The sequence below is a fragment of the Elaeis guineensis genome, chromosome 14 (genome assembly GCF_000442705.2).
Source record: "Elaeis guineensis isolate ETL-2024a chromosome 14, EG11, whole genome shotgun sequence".
Classification (NCBI taxonomy): domain Eukaryota; kingdom Viridiplantae; phylum Streptophyta; class Magnoliopsida; order Arecales; family Arecaceae; genus Elaeis; species Elaeis guineensis.
This window is the reverse complement of record NC_026006.2, coordinates 69,696,255-69,702,300: the sequence shown is the minus strand read 5'-3', so window position 1 is coordinate 69,702,300 and position 6,046 is coordinate 69,696,255.

Below are 6,046 nucleotides of genomic sequence, written 5' to 3'. Positions count from 1 at the left end.
CTAAACTATTATTTTGCCACTGAGGCACTAGACCTAGCCACCTCTTTCTCTCTTCTTGGAAAGGGAGGCAGCAAGAGCCATGATCTGTCTATGTTCAAGGATCAATTTGATGCATGATATTTTTTTTTTTTTCCTAGAGAAAAAGGAGAGAGAGAGGGAGAGCTAATAAAGAAGAAAAACTATTGATGATCTTTATTTCTTCCCGTGCCTCTCCTTTTTTAGACTAGAAACAGGCGGTTACAAAAGTAGAATCTCTTGGATAATTTTGAATTCAAAATACAAAAGTAGAATCTCTTGGATAATTTTGAATTCAAAATACAAAAACAGAATCTCTTAGATAATTTTGGATTTAAAACGTATAGACAATTATTTAGATCCACTATTTATGGTGAATTGATTTTTTGCCTTCCCAATCCATCCAAGATTTTCTTTCTTCTCACATTTTAGGTACCCATTTTATGCGGCTTGATTTTCTCTTGATCCTCCCGGAACAATTATAGTGAACTGGTTTCTTACCTTCCCAATCCACCCAAAATTTTCTTTCTTCTCGCATTTCGAGTTATCCATTTTGTGCGATCTGATTTTCTCTTGATCCTCCCAGATCAAGACTTCCCCATTTAGGGGATTCAAGTCCTTTTGAATCTTCAAAACTTGAGATGAGGAAACTTGACCTCACCAGCTTCCTTAGTGAACCATCTTGAAGCACTTGGTCTTTGTCCGTTGCACCCGATCAGATAAGAAATCGTTACGCCTTTTCGTGTTGTAATGGTCTTCTTCTCCACTAAGGTATCTTCCTCAAATGGCTTCTCTTGATTACACATAAGATCCTCCACTAAAAGTAGGATTTCTTCAAATTTTTCGTTGAGCATGAAAGGTTCAAACAACTTGAGATTCTCAATATTCACTACCGAATACATTTCCATGTAGACCAGTAAATGCAATTGATAGGCATTATCTCCAATTCACTTTAGAATTTTGAAGGTCCATAGCAGATTGGTTTGAGTTTCTTGCCTTGTCCTTTGAGTCTTTCTTTCCCCAATTATAACCACGCAAGATCACCAACATGAAAATTGCCTTTTGTTCGGTGCCGATTAAGTCTCTTATTGTACCTCTTTTGGGTTTTTTGAAATTGTATCTCAATTTTAGTATGTACTTTTTGAATACTTTCTAGAAACTTTTTGGTTTGAAAGATTTGGCTTTCTTCTTTGGCATGCTTTGGAGTAGAGTTCGTAGTAAAATGCATATCAAATGGACTCTGCGATAAGTACCCAAGACATACCTCTCGAAAGAAAATCTTAATGTAGATCCATGCACCATCCAATTGAAAGCAAACTATAGATAAGGAAGATTCTCATCCTATATCTTTGGATGTCTAGAGTTGTAGCCTTTCAAGAGATGTACCGTAGTGCGGTTCACTACCTCGGTTTGGCCGTCAGTTTGTGGATGAAAGATGGTGCTCCTTTGTAGTCGAGTGTCCATCATGTGCAACTAAGATCTCCAAAAGCTACTTAAAAATTGACTGTCCCTATCAGAGATAATTGATAAAGGAAGACCAAAATGTATCCACACATGTTGAAAAAATACTGTCCAGCTTCCTCTTCATGATTGACTTCTTGCATGGCACAAGCTCTACCATTTTGGAAAATCGATCTACGATCATAAAAAGGTAATCGTGACCTCTTCTCATTTTGGGCAATCTACCAATAAAATCCATAGAAATACTCTCCCAAGGTCTTGTTGGAACTGATAATGGTATGTAGAGGCCTAGTTTGTGATTGGAAGATTTGGAGGTGCAACATAGGGCACATCCCCTTACAAAACGAGCCACGTCTTGTTGCATTCTTGGCCAATACACATATCTTTGCAGATTCTGAAAAGTCTTGGTTATGCCAAAATATCCTGCTACCTTGGATGTACGCACCTCTCTTATCCAAAGGATGCGGTTTGTCATTTTTGGCACACATAATTGTCCACCCTTATAGAGAAGCCGCTCATGTTGAGAATATATTAAGGGAGTATTGACTCTTAGCTCCTCCAGTAGATCCTTGAAGTCGGGATCCTCTTTGTACATCTCAGCATAGTCCTCCTTATGGGCAGGCTGTACTTGTATTAAAGTAGACAAACAAAGAGTTGCAACCAAAGATCGTGATAGCATGTCGGCAATTTTGTTCAATGCACATTTTTTGTACTTGATCACCAAATTGAATTGTTGAAGATAGATCATCCACTTTATGTAACGTGCTTCTGCAATTTTGATTTAGTTTGAAGATATTGGAGTGGTCGGTGGTCGGAGTGGACTATTGTTTCCTTCCCAAGGATGTACGTATGTCAATGCTTCACAGCTTGGTACAAGGCAAGCAATTCTTTATCATAAGTTAGATAATTCTTTAGAGCTCCTTGAAACATCACCGAGTAGTAAGCCGTAGGGTGACCATCTTGCATCAAGACTGCTCCCATGGCATATCCTAATGCATTAGCTTCCAACTCGAACAATCGTTGCAGGTTTGGCAAGGCTAAGACAGGTGCCTCGCTGATCTTCTTCTTCAATAAAATAAATGTGTCCTCATATTTTTGAGTCCACTCAAATTTTTGGTTTTCCTTTGTTAGAGCATGTAGTAGTGCGGCTAGGATCAAGAAGTTCCGGATGAACTTTCGGACATTTTGGCAAGCTTTCATGAAATTTCGTACTTCTGTGATCTCCTTCGGCCTCGACCAATCTGTGGACATCTTGACTTTATCATGGTCGATTTGAATTTCATCACCTCCCACGATAAATCTAAGGTAGATTGAGTTGATGCTTCGCCAAGAGATCGAACACCTTCTCTGTGTGCCCAAGGTGTTCTTCTCGAGATTGGCTATAGATGAGGATGTCATCCAAATAAACGATAACAAAATTATCAATGTATGCCTAAAGAATATCATTCATCAAGTGCATGAAGGTGGCTGGGGCGTTGCACAGTCCGAATGGCATTATCAGCCACTCAAATAGCCCCCGCCACATCTTGAACATCGTCTTCCATGTATCCTCCTCTTTAATGCGGACTTGGTGGTAGCCTAACTTCAAATCTAATTTGGTGAAGATAGTTGCATATTTTAATTGATCTAGCAGATCATCGATCCATGAAAGTGGGTATCGATTCTTCACCATGATTTTGTTGACTGCTTGGTAGTCGATGCACATACGCTAACCACCATCTTTTTTTGGTACCATCACCATCGATGATCCACAAGGAGAGCTACTTAGTTGAATGACTCCATTCTCTACCAACTCAGTTACTTGACATCGGATCTCTTCGTTCTCCATCATCAAATTTCGATATATGCTCAGATTCGATAGTGGAGCATCAGAGATAAGTTGAATTTCATGTTCTATCGCTCTTCGTGGTTGTAACTCGGACACCTCTGAGAAGAGATCCAGGTATTAACCAATCAATCATAGTATCTCGTCATTTTCCTTTTTGCAAGTTGCTGCAAGAATGCAGATGAGTGTCTGCCTTGACAGGATGGATAAGCATGATGGCGAACCCTTGGCAGACGTTCATCATCCGCTTGACCTGACCAATGGACACCATGTCCACTCTGGGTTGAGTCTTCTTGCCCTCGATCACGAATTTCTTTCAATCCTTGATAAGTTGGTACTGATGGGTGCGCTGATGGTAAATGGCATCTCGCTCCCACAAATATGGACTTCCCAAGATGATTTGGCATACATCTAGGGGTACGACTTCCCATAAAATTTCGTCAATAAATTGACTTGTATTAGCAAATCATATCTTGCATTGCCGAACAATTATACACTCCACATTATTTTGAATCCAACCGAGAAGATAGGGGCTAGGATGCAGCATTATTTCCAACCCAAGACATTGGACAAGGCTTGCCGAGATAAGGTTCTTTTGACTCCCTATGTCGATTATGGTTCGGATTACATTTTGTTTGACTTGAATCTTGATAGAGAATAACGCTTCTAGGTCGTTGGATGTAGGGGCGGACTTGAGTCTGTAACCTTCGGCCTGACCATTAGTGATAGACTCGGGTCCGCCGACTCAACCACATCAAGTTTGGTTGAGTCCTCCTGAACCGTCAATCCAGTTATTTTCTTCACAGGCTTGTCTTTTTGCCATTTCTTTGGGAAGAGCTCGAGATAAATCTTCCAGCACTTATTTTGGCTATGACCTAGGATTTTATAAGGGCTACAATACTTTTTAGAGTCAGTTGAAGAAACGGTGCCACCTTCCTATTGTTTCTTTTTCTTCCTTGAATTTGAACAGCCTCCTTTGTTCTCCCCCATGGTCCTTTCTCCACGAGGCTTGTTCTTCCTCTCGATTGCTATCGCCATGTTGCTAGCACTCGAAAGGTCGCTGACTTTGAAAAGGATAAATTTGTTGTTGATGGACACATGTAGTCCGGATGTGAATTTAGTCAATATCGCTTGGTCCTCCAAAGAGATGCCAAGTGCCATCGTTTGTCGATGGAATCATGTACTCTTGCAAGATTGATCCTTCTTCTGGTGTAGATGATGCCATCGTCTCCAACATTCCTCCAAATATCCTACGGGATAGAATTCTTGGTGTATGAGTATCTTGAAGAGTCCCCATGTCAACTTGTCGGTATCAGAGACCTTCATACAAGAATTTCACCACACAAGAGCATGATTAAAAAATTTTAAATGAGCAAATGATACCTTCTCCTAGCTAGTATAACTATAGAGGTTAAAATAAGTCTCAAGTTGATCAATCCATGCATCAAGTTTCTCCACATCGATGGAGCCATCAAAGATCGGGATGTCGATGTGGGCTTCGACCTTGAATGGTCGAATATTCTCCTCCAAGGATCTCTTCTTCCCGCGACTATCCTCTTTGATCCTGGACTCTTCTTCACCCTCGAATGGGCTGGCCTCACGATCATCCTTTGATACTAATATTGGATTAACTTGAGCAGCGATCCAACCCAACATGGTCTCCATCTTTTTGGATAACTCTGAGACTTGGGCGACCAAGCCCTTCGAATGAGATGAAGTATTTTGATCGCTTAATGTTACTTCTTTCTCGTGCATGGTCAGACTTTCCCACTTGGAGTGGTTCGTTGGTGGATTTGTAGACTGATCTTATCTTTATCATCCACGAGCAGGATCTATGTTTTGATACCACATGATTTATCTATGTTCGAAGATTAATTTGATGCATGATATATTTTTTTTTAGAGAAAAAGGAAAGAGAGAAAGAGTCAGTAAAGAAGAAAAATTATTGATGATTTTTATTTCTTCTCGTGCCTTCTTTTTTATAGACCAGGAGCGATTGATTTCTTACCTTCCCAATCCACCTAAGGTTTTCCTTCTTCTCGCATTCGGGCTAGGATCAAGCCACTGGCCCCGTATTGGGACTAAAGAAGGATAGAATCAGGATGATCTACAATGGAAGATTAAAGAGCCCAGAAGAAAACAAGAAAACAGTACAAAGAAGAGAACTTGGGAAGATTGTGAGCGGTAGGTGCTTTGAAACAAGCAGGCGTACAAAACAGGAGATCAAGAGCCGACTCCAGCTGCCCGTAAGCAACAGCGAAGCCCAGCATCTTGGTCGGGCTCTCTTGAACAGACAAGAAGCTTCATTTCAAATTTCTTTGCTATCACAAAAGCAGCCCTTTAAAAATTTGCTCTGAAACCATAAGTAGAACCAACTCCTTTCGCAAGAACCTGCAATGTGAATTAAACCAGAAGAAGCTTTTCCACCTTCTAAAACAACTGTGGATCAAGATGATATGCTGCATCCATGAGAGAGAGAGAGAGAGAGAGAGAGAGAGAGAGAGAGAGAGGAGGGAAGGACATCAACGGTAGGATCTGGAGGCTGCATCCGTGAGAGAGAAACAGAGAGGAGGGAAGGGCCGGATTTGGTGGCTGCATCCATGAGAGAGGGAGGAGGGAAAGATGAGAAGGAGAAAAACAGAGGCATTGACAATTGGAGAAAAGGAAAGGAGGGTTTCAGATCCGGGAGGGGATCCAGCGATTTGATCGATGCTACCATGGATGAAGAGGCAGGATCAAAGAAGA